A 13633-nucleotide genomic window follows, 5' to 3' on the forward strand; every position below is an offset into this window, starting at 1 on the left:
CAGGGCACGATTCGTTCAGATCGCAGAAGCCCTGAGATAATCAGGGGGTATGTGGCGCAAGGCCCCAGTCTGGGTTACAAGCAGACCTGCAACCTGTTGCACGTGGTCGTTGCTCACAGCTGCCACAAGGTGGCTGCAGTGGCTATACTTGCATATCACTTAATGATAGAAATAGATGTCCAGATCGGTGTTAAACTAACACACACACACCACTAGTGGGAAGAGGGGTAGCAAGAAGAAGGTGCTTTGCCCACAGTGTTGCTGGGCAGCTACAAAAAAATAAGCACGTGTAAGCTTTATGGTATGTATGCTTTATGCTCACAAAAATTTACAGGTGTAACGAGCAAAACTGCCTGCAAATATGCTTTGAATAGGATAAATCTTAACTGGGCTCTTACATCTTTATTAGATTCCTGTCCTGTGAGGGGGTGCTAGTGGAAACTTCGTAAGAGTACACCAGTAAGAGTATAGCTTTGCTGGTATACTTCATTTCCTAGGGGAAGGAAGGATGCCATAGCCGTACTTGTGCCTAGAAAAGCTCTGATGCTGTAGGTGTCTCTTCAGTGGGTCTGGTGTCTAGGCAAAATCCTTTTGGTATGGATTAAGCCTGAGCTGTTTAGATGGAGAAATTTTACTGTAGGCATTCCATAGTGCAGACGTCCTAGGGTAACTCTAGACCTATGAAATGTAATCTAGCTGCAACATTTGAGTCGATCTCCTTTCTGAAGTACTCTGAGATCACTATCTGTTTGTTAAGGTGAGGACTGTCAGGTTGCATAGCGATGTTGAGGAGGTCCAGTGGTATCTCTTTCCCCTCTGTTGCTGGATTTATAGCAGAAGAGATGTTTGGAGTATACTGCCAGCCCTGCAAGACAGGGATGGTGTCTCACTACGCAATATTTAGAACGCTGAGGATTTGGTCCTGATTGTTGGTATTGCAGATGGCTCAAATAACTCTTCCCATTGTTTGTTGCTTCTCTGCACCTTTCTCTTTCTGCAACTCACTTTGCGCATAGAGGTATTTCAGGCTTGAGTCTGAGTACAATACAGCAGATGGATCTTATGGGTGTTTTTAGAATGATGCACTTCTCTCTCTCTTCTCTACCCCTCCTCAGGAAAGGTGTTTTTGTCTGGAAAGGCATGTTTCAGGTATAGGCAAGAAAAGGCTCAGGATGGGCAGTGGCGGTAGCACTGAGAAGGCTGCAATACAGCACGCAACCCTGTCAAGACTCTCTGCTATGACAAACCTCCGGGCAGAGAGAGGATGCTCTGGGGAGACAGACAAAGAGAAGTGGGAGTATCCCTGTTTTTATAGCAAATTATGGGTTACAGCATTGAGAGAGATAGGTTTACTCCTCAAGTCGCCCAGTAATTTCTTAACAATATCTGGTGCTGTGTTGAAGGATGGGAAATACATTACTGCACTGTTGCTCTCTTCCACTGGGAAGAGGGGATGTTCTCTTAGTGCACATGGTGGGGGGCTGAAAGGGAAGCTGTAAGGTGTTCTTTTAGGCAGAGGGTCAATGCTGCTCATTTCAATCTGAGTCCTGTGCCATCTGGGAAGGCAGTGTTCCTCTGACATTGCTCGTGCGGTCCACCTTATCTTCCTGCCCCTGCACAGTGAGTAAACTGAGCTGTTTCATTTCAGAGAGGTGCAGAGAAAGGAAGATGAGCAATTTGGACGTATGCTTGGAGCAATGAAATGTGCCTTATCCTGGAAGAGCAAGGCCAGGCATGCCAGTTATGTCATTGTAGTGTGTGCTCTGACCAGTCACAAGGGAGGGTCAGAGCCATAAAAAGCAGCCTAAAATTGTGGCTGCGTGTATAGAAAAATCATGACAGCTGAGTTGCCCGGTGGGTGTTATCAGGCATACCACAGCCATTTTTCCTTGATTCTGTAGGAAGCATCATTTTTACCTATTCAGCCACTGAATGTGTAGTAATAGTGATATCAAAGGCAGGAAAATAGGCATCCGAGTGTAAAAGAAGAAAAACAGATTAACTCTGACTCTGATAGTCATAGCAAAATGACTTTAAAAAAGAACAGAACAAGAAAAATGAGATCTGCGGACTGCATGTGCAATGAAAACTGGCAGAAGTCTCAAGTTCAGCAAGGCAATATGAAAGCAAATCTGCCCTGAAATGTTATGTTTTACTAGCATGTTTCCTTTGATAAGTTAATTTAAAAGACGGCATTGTACAAAGTTTGGTTGTGACAATGGAAAAAAGTGAATAAAGTGCATTTTAAGAAAAAAAAATCATGTACTAATAGGTGCAGGAGCTAAATACAGAAGTGTTGAGGTAAGCATGTGCAAAACCACCAACTTGGTTTTAAATAATGGTTTGGTAGAGAGAGAGTTTTGTGCTTAGAGGTAGCAAGAAATAGCAGATGCTATATGTCATCATGTGCTGTATTCCATCATAAAATTGATGGAATTGCAGAAGGGGTCTCACCTGAATGTGAACACAGTGAGAAACAGACAACTGTGACTATCTGACGTATGTGAGGTTATGGGGCAGGGGCTTTCATTGACTGGGCAGTGAGATCCCTACAGTACAAGAAGTATGATACCAGAGTAACACTGATCCAAAAGGAGCTGAAACAACTAATTATGGACGCTACTTTGTGTGAAAAATGTGTCTATTGTTTGTACTAAGCGTATCTGCAGCACAAAAGGAAAATATCTTAGTAACATGTTATGTATCTCGAAGAGCTTGGAGGCAAAAGACACGGAAGGAAGGAATCGAATGGGCAGTCAATATATTTTGTTGGTGAAGGGATTGCTTAAATAAGACTTAGCTTACGGTTGCAATCAGATATGGAGTTTATAACAGGGCTTTGCATATTCAGTGCACTGAGCAGCCACTCCCTGACTAATCCTCAGAGTATGTCTGTAAGGTAGGAGGGGTTAGTATTACCTCAGTTGCACAGATGACCCTCAGACGGGCAGAAACTACTGGAAACTGCCAGAATTAGGAACTGGCGATTCCGCTGGATGAGGTCTGGGGATGAAGGCACAGTTCTTGGTTGCTGTGAAAAAAAAACTAGTTATAATCTGTGCCTTCTGTAGATCCTTCTTTTAATGAATGACTGCAGTGGGGAATTGAAGGAGGGAGAGCTCCTAGTATCCTAACGTGCATGTTCCTGTTTCAGCCTGTATTATGTTACTGATGATAACAGTAATCCTTTGTGGACCCACTAGCTTGACATTTCTAGGTGACTGCAACTGTGTTTAACTGTTCATAAGCTGTAGCTGTTAGTAGAGGCGAGACTTGAAACAGCAATCCTATGGGTGCATCTTTATCACCTTCTGTTAGGGTAAATGCTAGTAGAGTAGGAATAACCAAAAATTCGGAGTGCAGGGTGTTTCCCATGTGTGTGACAAAAGCAGTAATGCTGATATCTCCTGCTGTGGGTATAGCTGTAATTGCACCTTCTTTAATGCGATTGCTTCTTGGGAGCCCTTCTACTGTGATCTGTGTCATACCTCCCGTGTAAAGCGCTGCCAAGGATGACAGAGTAGATTTGTCACATCAAGACGTGTGTCGCTGTTCTTCGCAGCGTGGCAGTGAGCCGTAGCCAGATACAACTGTCAGCGCTGCAGGATCTGCCACCGAGCAAAGGCAGGCTCATAAAACAGTAGCTGGACTCAGGTTGTTAAAACCCTCCTGCTTTGCTGCCCCTCCTAGTCAAGGACTGCTGCCTCGGCCTCTCGCTCGGCCTGCTGCGAGGGTGGGACCTCGCTTGTCTTCTCGCCTTGTCCTCAGCTCTCTGCCTCACTTGCAGTTATTCTGTCCCGTTGAGCCAAGGACTTGCAAAAGTCACTCACTTTGCACCCCTGCCTGTCCACTAACGTGTTGACCAGCTGGCTGTCACACATGGCAGAGGTGAGGTGCTGGGTTAAGTAACAGTCAGCAAACATTTGTGCTGAAAGCCGGTTCCCCAAGTGCATCAGTCTGGAGGAAGAGAGACTGAAGACCTGTTTCCCGTACAGGAGGATGTTTGGGAAGAAGGCTCGAAGAAGGAGAGCTCGGACTCTTCCCTCCCTCTTGGGCATGGTACACTGACACCCCTGCCCCTATTCCTGGTACCTTCCGAATCCTTCCCCCTTTGATCACCTCTTAGCTTTCCCGAGCTACAACGATCATACCAGATTGTACTCTTTGCTGTTGCCTGCAGTGATTTTTTGTAAGCTCAGTGACGCAGTTCGCCGTGTGCCAATTCTGATAAACTTGTTTAGGTGAGTGTGATGGGCAGTGTCAGAAGTCACGACTGAGAGCCGCCTATAAGGCTGAACTGGAGGCACTCTGCTGTATCTCATTGAACTTGGGAGAGATAGGATGTTTATGTGTTTATTTATGCCCCACTGATCAAAGCGTGTTGCAGGTAATGGGAAAGACAGCGAGCCGAGTCTTAGATTTCATTTACCTGGTGCCTGTAGCTTCCCAGGGGAAGTTTCTCATTCATGCTAAAGTATGCACAACTTCAATTAGAATACAGCATGCACGCTTGCGTAGGTTGGTGGATGCAAGTGTACTGAGGATTTTGCATTCCTCGTCTGGAGCTGGCATTATTTTGTGATCGTGTCATAAAAGAGGTAAAGGGAATTGTATCGGGTCTGTATTACGCTATTAGTCACGGTGACTGTTGGGAATTAAATTGCCTCACGCTCTAATTTCTCACTAGTAGAGTGAAGTCATGAGCTTGGGGTGAATTTATGGCACACAGACCTGATTTTACTCCTCTGCATCTCCATCTGGTAGGGTGGGACCTGGGAGGGGAAAGAGAGAGGTAGTTTTACATGCCACAGGGTTGAGGAAAAGGAAGCCGTAGGCCAGTCAAGAGTCAGAGTCGATGTTTCAAAGACTGCCAAAGGGCAATCTCAGGATTTTAATTGCTCAGCTAATATCTGAAGAGCCATGGAGCCATCAAGGAGTACTATTTTAGGAAATCTTGAAGGGTGGTGGTGGGAAGCAGACTCTGCCCCCTCATTCATATGCAGAAAAATGAAAATGGAGGGAGGAAGGACTAAAATACCTGTAATTGTTCCTTATTCGTTGAAACTCATTTAATTATTAAAATGGGAAAAATATCATAATTAATACATCATAGAAATGCTAGTGATATTTCTAAGCTGGTATAAAATCTGTGCTTTAAATTAATACAGACTTGGAGCTGTACTGCACGTGGAAGTATGCGGGCATAATTTTTGCCCATTGACAAATAAGGGGAAATATTGCTGAACTAGAGAATATCAGAATTGTTGATCTGGCTGTGCTATTTCTTAATTTTTTTTTTAAGGTTGTACCTGTGGGGCTCTACTTTTTTTTTTTTTTAATTTTTATAGTATGCTAATGCTAAATCTTAACTACATCATCTATGAGCTGTAATTACTACTATAAACTTTGAAATAAGGTAGTGGTAATTGGTGAAGCTAGTTATAAAAACCATTTCATAGGATTGATGTATATCAGTTATACCATTTAAAACCCTGATTTATACAACTTTTCACCGCTTGTTCTGAAAAACAAGGTCACAGAAATGCTTTCCCCTCCCCTTCCATTTGGAGTATTTCCATGCTAGACTTTGCAGAGGGTTTGAGGAGGTTTCCAGGGCTTTCCCTAGCACCTCCTTCGTGTTGTTACTTGTTTTCAGAGTTGCTCACAGGGGGCTGGCTGCTTTGAGTTGAGCTGGCTGCCATGCAGTGTCCTTTTATACCCAGTCCTTTGCTGAGGAGAGAAAGCTGCATTTGGGTTCACGGGAATGGTAGAGTCCATGGCAACAACGAGACAAGGAAAAGTTAAACCCTAAAATAATGGCTCCTTTGGAAATGGTTGTAAATCAGATTAGAATATCCCGCTTCCCATAGTGCCTGCTTCTAACCTGGAAGGGTAGCAAAAAAAATGTTACTAGCAGAGGGTCAGTACTGCAAATGTAAAATTTCTCTGTTGTGCTGCTTCTGTTCTGTGTGGGCTGGCGAGGGTGCACCTGTTTCTGCGTTTGAAGGGCTTGGCAGTCACATGCGGCAAGACACCTACGCTGGAGCGTCAGGGACTGGCTTGTAGATCCTGGGTGTGGTTTCACCATAACTTAGGTCTAAGTTCAGGTTTCTGCTTTCCCGCTCGCTGGCCCGTCGCCCAGCCTCTTGCTCCTGTCCAGTCCTTGCAGTTGCTGCTACGGCTTGTACATCTGCACGTACAGCTACTGGAGGGAGCTGTCATATTTACTTTTATTTATTGTTTGTTTGTTTTTTTTTTCTTCTGTGTCACACCTTTATGGCTCCTGACATCACTCTGCTTCTGGGTTGTTTTTTTGGCTAGATAACTCCCTGAGCTGGCTCACATGTGGTCACGTGTGCACTAGCACATGGGAGAAGATGGCAGCAACCTGGATGCATATTGCCTTAATCTGTTCTGGATTTCAGGGCACCGCGTCAAGTCTTAATCGAAATTTGTTAGGACCTGATTCCAGGAAGTGTTGGATGGTTTGTACAGTCAGCAGTGGCAGAAGGAATTGAAGGAGCTCTACATCTTTTTAGGACTGGACCAGAAACAGATGAACTTCGCAGAATATCTGCAAATACTTAAATTGGGCCTGACGAATTTGATTATTGGTCTTTGTTAACCCAGTTACACCACAGCATATTTCTCTGCCAGTCTTTTAGTTTCTGGTAGCTCGTGTAGCTCACTGGATCAGGTCTAAATACTCTGCAAACAAGTTCAGCGTCATCAGTCCCAACTGCTGAAAAACTGTGATCAGGTAGAGGGAGAAGGAGTTGCCCTTGCTCTTGTTAGTCACAAGTTAAGGCTTAACATTTTGGCTTAAAAAAAAAATTAAGGTAAACCCAGACAGCAACATCTAATTTTTGAGCCATGCTTTGTTTTTCAGGCCTTTTCCTCGCTCATTAAATGCCAGACATGCATTTTTCTTAATTGTAAGCCAAAATTCTCACATAACCACATGATTCTAGGAAGTGGGGCTATATGAAAAACAGAAAATATTGTGATGCGCACAATAAACCGATGCCAGTTGGCCATGCAGGCGTTACACCGTGAGTAACAACAAGTTTTCCATGTGTTTGCATTAGTACCTTCCTATTCAGCACCCACACAATTCCTGTGGCTTTGGGTGTGTGAAGCTATTTTTCCACGGGGAGAGGGAAGGGGTCCTCGCTGGTGCTTTCCCACATTTACATTTCTTATAACATTTTATTTATATCTAATACTTTTTGCTCCCAATAGCAAACATGTCTCATTGTGCTTGTTAGCTTCTTCGATCTAAGTACACCAATTATATTTCCAAGAAAGAATGGTTTGTTCCCTGAAAAGCTGGGTTAGGGGAGGGTTGTACCAAAATCTGTTTTCCTCACAACACATCCCTACATCCCTTTTGGATGGACTTTTTTTTTTTTTTCCTTTGGCTGCAGTTTTCAGTACAAAGCTGCATCACTGTTACAGTACTGCCAAGTATTTTTGATTATAATACAAATCTCAAAACATTTTTTTTCACCTTTTTTTTATAAATCTCATCACTGGAGTCATAAGGTAATTAAAAATGCTATGGGGAGCTAAGGCTGAAAACATGCATTCTAAAAGCACAAAATGAGGACAAACGTGTTCAAGATTTCTTGTTGTTGTTGTTGCTATCTCATGATATGTTGATACCAACAATTTTTTATTGTTATCTCCGGTGGATGGTACTAACAATATTGAAGCCAGATACATGGTATAGGTTTCTGCTGTAGCTATAGCTGTTACGGCTGAAGTAGTTGTGCTGGTAGAAGTCACTAGCATGGTATGACATACAAGGGCAGTTTTGTTGGTATTTTAGGAATTGCTTTGGCTGTATAGGATATGCTTTACCTATTGATACAAAAGTGGCCTTTTGCCAGTGTATATATGGCTGGGTATATTTTGCTGTATAACTTATCAGTTGTCCCATACTGCTAAAATGTTCCAACTTTGTATCTTCTGTCCTGTAGGGCTCTGACAGCTATCGGTAACGGCAGCAAGAAATCTTACAGGTTTCAAGGTGGAACTTGATCTGGCTGTGGAAGAGGTTATATTACGTGTTTGCCGAGAACATCAGGCAGGATAACTTCGGAGGGCCTTTCTGCAGTGGAGGACAGTTTGTCCCAGTTCAGTTTGCTGAATATTGTTCATCTTTATCTCACTGTAGCTTAACTGTGCTCAGGACTGGTATAGGTAACGTGACAACAACTGTGCTCAGCAATGGTTCCACTGTGCAGTCTGGGCAAGGCCAAGCTTTCAAGTGTGTTTCCAAGCCCTTTGATGTTTTAATGGCATTTGCATCTGTCAAAATGGTTTGGTGCAAACATTAGCATTCTTTAATCTGAGACTCAAAAACAGCAGCGTGGGATTCTGGCTAATGCTTCTGTAGCATAGTAACAGACTACAAAATTCTGCTGCTAACTAGAGAATCTCTCCCATCTAGGTCCTGAATCACTCTATTTAAAGAGAAACTCTGGTTTATAGCAAACTTGCTGTCTAGGAATGTATATAGCATGCTGCTAGCAGCCAAGACTGCACATCATAGCTTATGTCTCAGAAGTCTTTGCCTCCTTTTGTGCCCCAGATGGTTCTGTCAGTCATCTCTCCATCCCCAAAGTTTATAGAGGCCTGCATAGAGCAACTTGGAGTGACTCTGTACATTGCTTTCACTGAGGGAATTCTTCCTGTGTCCGCCTAGTAGTGTCAGTAGTCTTTCTACTAAGATACAGCAGTGAGAACTACAGACCATTCTTGTTTGTTCCCATACCAGAAGACTGCAGAATATCAAGGCTTATCCAGTGCTTTTATGAATATAAAACTTAAGCTCTGCTTAAAGTGAACCAGGTTTTTTGATATACAGGTGGCCTTATTTTATCTTAAGACTGAATGATTTTTATTGCATCTCTGAGAAGTGCAATGTGCAATCCAAGCCATGGTCTACACTCGCTGTTTGGCAAATGTTCAGTAGCAACTTCCAAGGTAAAATTTTGTTCTACACAAAATGCTTCTTTGGCTTTTTTTTTTTTTAAAGTTAGCATTAAGTATTATAATCCACTTAAACGGAAACAAATGTAGGAAAGGTATCCTTATTTTTTCTCTCAATTAGTGAATCGTTAGATAATTAATAGGTTCGGAATATTGTGAGTGTGCCTACCAGGAGTGAAAGCTAGTGAGATGCTACTGGGAGTGTTAAAACTCAGGCAAACTGTTGGCAGCGGTGTGACCGGGAGGTCTCATTCACTTTTCCCAAGCTTCAGTAGCAGCTTAGATGCAATTTCCAGGAGATCAGGTACTATGGACAGCTTTGGGGTTTTTTTCCCCTTGCCCGAAACACTTGAGGCAACTCCTAGTTCCCAGAATACTAACAGCAGTAGACCGTTCAGCACAGCAGTAGACTCATGTTATTTTGGCACATAGCTTTTTAGATTGCTTTTCTTATTCTATACGTTCTTTCCTTCAGCAAGCTCCGTCTGCTCTCCATACCCTCAAAGCTGTCTCCACGTAACGTTATTTCCCTCCTTCATTCTTATCTCTAGTGCCCTGTGTAATCTCTTCCTGAGCTCAAGAGTTTTGACCTCACTCCTTCACCTCTCTCGATGGGCTGTACAGTGATAGAGCAGCCTAGGGGTGGTGCATGAAGATTGGTAACCATCTCTTTGCAGAGGAATACATGCAGTGGGCATCCCTCACATGGAGCGGGCATCCAGTTGAGAAAGCAGGCCTAAGCATGAGTACCTGTATCAAAATAAAAACTGAGATTTGCAGTAGGGCAGGCTTCGTGTTAGAGCAGTTGTGTCGATCCCTTTCCTGAGCGTCTCGCCGAACTGAAAGAAAGCGTGGCCTCCTGGGGAGGCCTGGGTAGCTCTGGTGGCAATTCTTCTGCATGGTGACATCTGGATTTTGTGTGGAGAAAGGCAGGCTCTGAGCTAGCCCCCGCTGACCCAACTCCTTTTAAAGTGTATCTGAACTGTGTGACAGAGATGATTAAGCCGAGCTGAATTAGCAGGAAGGGGCTGGAGGCAGCCTTGTTGCCCCTCGGATGGGTGTTACAGCCCACACGGAGCTCTTTCCTGCCTGAGCTGCAGCACTTAAAGCTGGCTTTGGCATTTCTACACCAAGGATATGCCTGAGCAATGGATTGCTTGGGAAAGCCTTTGTTTTAAGAAAATCGGTGTCCTTGTCCACACTGCTCAAAGGTTGTTGTGAATGGCTTTCTCCTCTCAGGCCAGAAGCTCTCACTGCTGCATGGGTGAAAAGGAGGAGAGCCAGGGAGAGGAGCCCCTGGTGCACCAGCCGGCAGCCCGGCAGGCTGTGGAGGGTCTCTGGCTGCCGGTGCAGCTCCGGCGGGGCGGCCGGGCCCAGCCTGTCGTTGCAGGGCAGGGCTTTCTCTGCCAGGAGTGTGTTTGCAGCAGCCTGGGTGTGTGGGCCGCCCTGGCACCCGCGGCTGGGGGAGCAGGATAGGGCGCATGACCCAGCCCACTGCAGGGGCCAAGGCCAGCACCGCGTGGGGAGGGTGAAGGGGACGCACTGAAAAGCTAGGTTTCTCCCGAGTTTTGGAGGAGGAGGATCTCGGGGCTCCACTTAATTCTGTGTTGCCTTGTTTCCTGGCTAGCTGAAGGGCTTGTCTGTGCTTGATAGCACTTGTTATTTCTCCTTTCTTGTTTGTTGGAGGAGGGGGGAAGGGAAGGTGAGGTGCTTTCTATTTAAAACCAGAAGTGTTTGTCATCTCCATCCAGGTGAATTAACCCACACTGGAAGGAAGTATGACATTCACATTCCCTTTTGTAATCTGGGAAAGCTGTGGATGGATGCATGCATCATCGCAGGAATTGCTTTGTCCACTAGTACTTTCACTGCTGTCCCGTTTTGCTTAGCTGGCCACCTTCCTCTTCAAAATTTTGTGCTCCCTACTGCAGTACAACCAAGCATTGCCCCTTTGTTTTCATGCTGACACGCAGCCAGCTGCACCCTCTCACGGTTCCAGCTTGCAGTGAGTTGTGTTCCCAGAATCACCTATGTATTAGGTGGTAGCTGCTTCGCACTGCTGTGTGTATGTGAGCTGAAGTCCTGGATTTCCAGGCCCTCTTGGGAGAAGAGTTTGGCTAGCTTTACCTAAACAGGGGTCATCAGACCACCTCACCTGAGAAGTACTGTTAGAACAGAGGGACAGATGGCACGCTCAACATCTGATCCAGAGATGTAAAAGACCAGTAAGCCCCAACAGCAGTAACGGTGAGGTTTCTGGGAGAATTTGTGCAGCCTGCTAGAAGTTGGTGGTTCTAGCATGCTCCTGTATGCTTGTCTGTCATGTTACTGGCCTGACTGCAAATGCTAATTGAAAGTTTGCTTTGGCTCACCCAGCTACTGAGGGTCTCCCGGGCCCTCCTCTGGTGGAGGGCCAAGCGGACCTGCAGTGGGAGCATAACACAGCAGTATTCCACAGGCAATCTCTTCCAGTAACTACTAGGCTTTTGTATGTAGCTCCTCCGAATATGAAGGCTACAGGTGTATTCAGTCTCGTTTTATTATTTTCTCTCCCATCTCCATTAAATCCTTATTGCAGAGACATCTGCGTCTTTCACTACAGTGAACTAGCCTTCAAGCAGGAGCTTAACTGTTTCCCTGACTAGATGTGTAAGTTCTCCCCCACGATCTCTGCAGAAAGCTTGCCTGTCCCTTCTCCTGCTTGCTTCCCAAAACTTCTCTCTTGCTTTCCCTAAGGTGTGCAAAACACCTGGCAGTAATATGACGAGACAAATCTTACTTGGCAGCCTCCAGTGTTGATCTGCTGTGCACCTCCCTCTACCTGTCTCCCAGTATCATCGTGGAACTGCTCCAAATGCAGCTTTAAACTAGTCCTTTCACTTGTCCAAATCCCTTGCAACAGAGCCAGAGAAGTGGAAACTGTGTCTTTGAGCTTAATAAGAGGAAATTAAGTGTTGTGTACATCTGTAATAACACAGTGAGCAAGAGTTGTTCTTCCCCTCACAGATTGTGGGCTTGAGTTTGAGGATCTTGCTATTCAGACCTTTATAGGCCATCCTGTTTTTATTAGTGTAAACCTTCCTTAGCCATCAGCTTGTGTCCAAGACCACCCGTCTCCTTAAACGGTCTCTCTGCTCCAGAGAGCCTGTTTTTGAAAACTGTATTAGGTGTGATAAGCAGTACTTTTCTAGTCGTGTAGTAGGGGAGGCTCAAGTTAGGTAGCAGGAAAAGCTAAGAGCAGTGTAGCACGAGTGATCTGATGTGATCATGGAATCTTTGTTAAAGGAGAGGTACCTATCGGGGACAAGGTAGGTAAAGTTGATCCTGTCTTGGACAAGGTCACTGCTTACAAGTTTATGATCCTGCTACTTTCTGTGCTCTCCCAAGCTCTTTTGTTTCTGTGCTGGAGCTTCTTTCTGACAGTCCTGTACCTTCCCATGTGCATCAGTTTCAAAAGACGGTTTAGCAGCACCAAAGTAGTTTACTGTTAGCTGACAGCAGTAAGACGTGGCAGAAGCCCTGTGGGAACTTTCTGAATGAACACATCTCTCTGAAACATACTGTTTGTTGAAGTTATAACTGTTTACAACTACTCGCTTACTTGGGGGGGAAATCCAAATTGCTGAATAATCCCAGTTTTGGCCTGGTTTTGTAAGAAAAGAGTATCTTTTCCATATAAACAAAAATTTAAAGATTACATGAGAAAAAATACACAGGAACAAATACACAAAATTAACTGATGAGTTAACTTAATTAGTTAACTCGATTTTTTCCCCATTTTTTAAAAAGCTCTAAGATGATGACAATCCCCATGATTAAGGTGTACATAACGCTTCAGTTCTAACTCCAGAGCATGGGCTCATTGCTTTCAGAGCAGGTGTTTCACTTGATGTAAGGGAAAATATAAGCTAAACCAGCTTTCAGGTGAGACATGCCCTGGCCATGGAGTTAACTGGGACAATTAGTCCAGATGTAATCATGCCCTTATTGCTTTTACTTTCTGTGTGGGATCAGAAAAAGTTACTTGTGACTCCAGCACAGGGAAATCACCATTGATCTCAAAGACTTCTCTTTCCATGCAGTGACTTTGCTTTCTCTGTTCGTGAGCCTCTCAAGTTGAAATTGTCACACACACACCCCAACAACAGTTGAAGCTCTGGAAAAAGTGCTATTCTTAAAATTGTAGGGAAATTAGGAATGCCAGAGAAAGAAAAAGCGTATGGATTTGATTGTCTGTTTTGAGCAAGGAAAGGAATTTTTTTTGCACGAGCTTTGCAAACAGTCGAGAACCAGGCCTTGGGGTGCTTTTTTGCCACTAAACAGCTAGCGGGCTTTTACCTGAAGAAATGTGGAATGGTTTCTCTGACCAAAAGATGCAGGACTATGCATTCATGTCTGGAAACTTCAACATCTGTAAGATAGGATGAAGGAGGAGAACGCTGAAGCTTGATTCAGGGTGAAGTCTGACTGTGGCTGCACATTGCAGCAGATCCCTCAGGGCTAAACTACAAGCTCTGATATGACTACAGGGGTACCCAGTGTATGTGAAGCAGCCTGAAGCAGCAATTTATAAGCCACTTCTGATAAGAAGGGGTTAGGGAATAGAGAAGACAGGCTAGAACACTAGAAAAAGTGT

This window comes from Calonectris borealis, chromosome 1, assembly GCF_964195595.1.
Source record: "Calonectris borealis chromosome 1, bCalBor7.hap1.2, whole genome shotgun sequence".
NCBI lineage: Eukaryota > Metazoa > Chordata > Aves > Procellariiformes > Procellariidae > Calonectris > Calonectris borealis.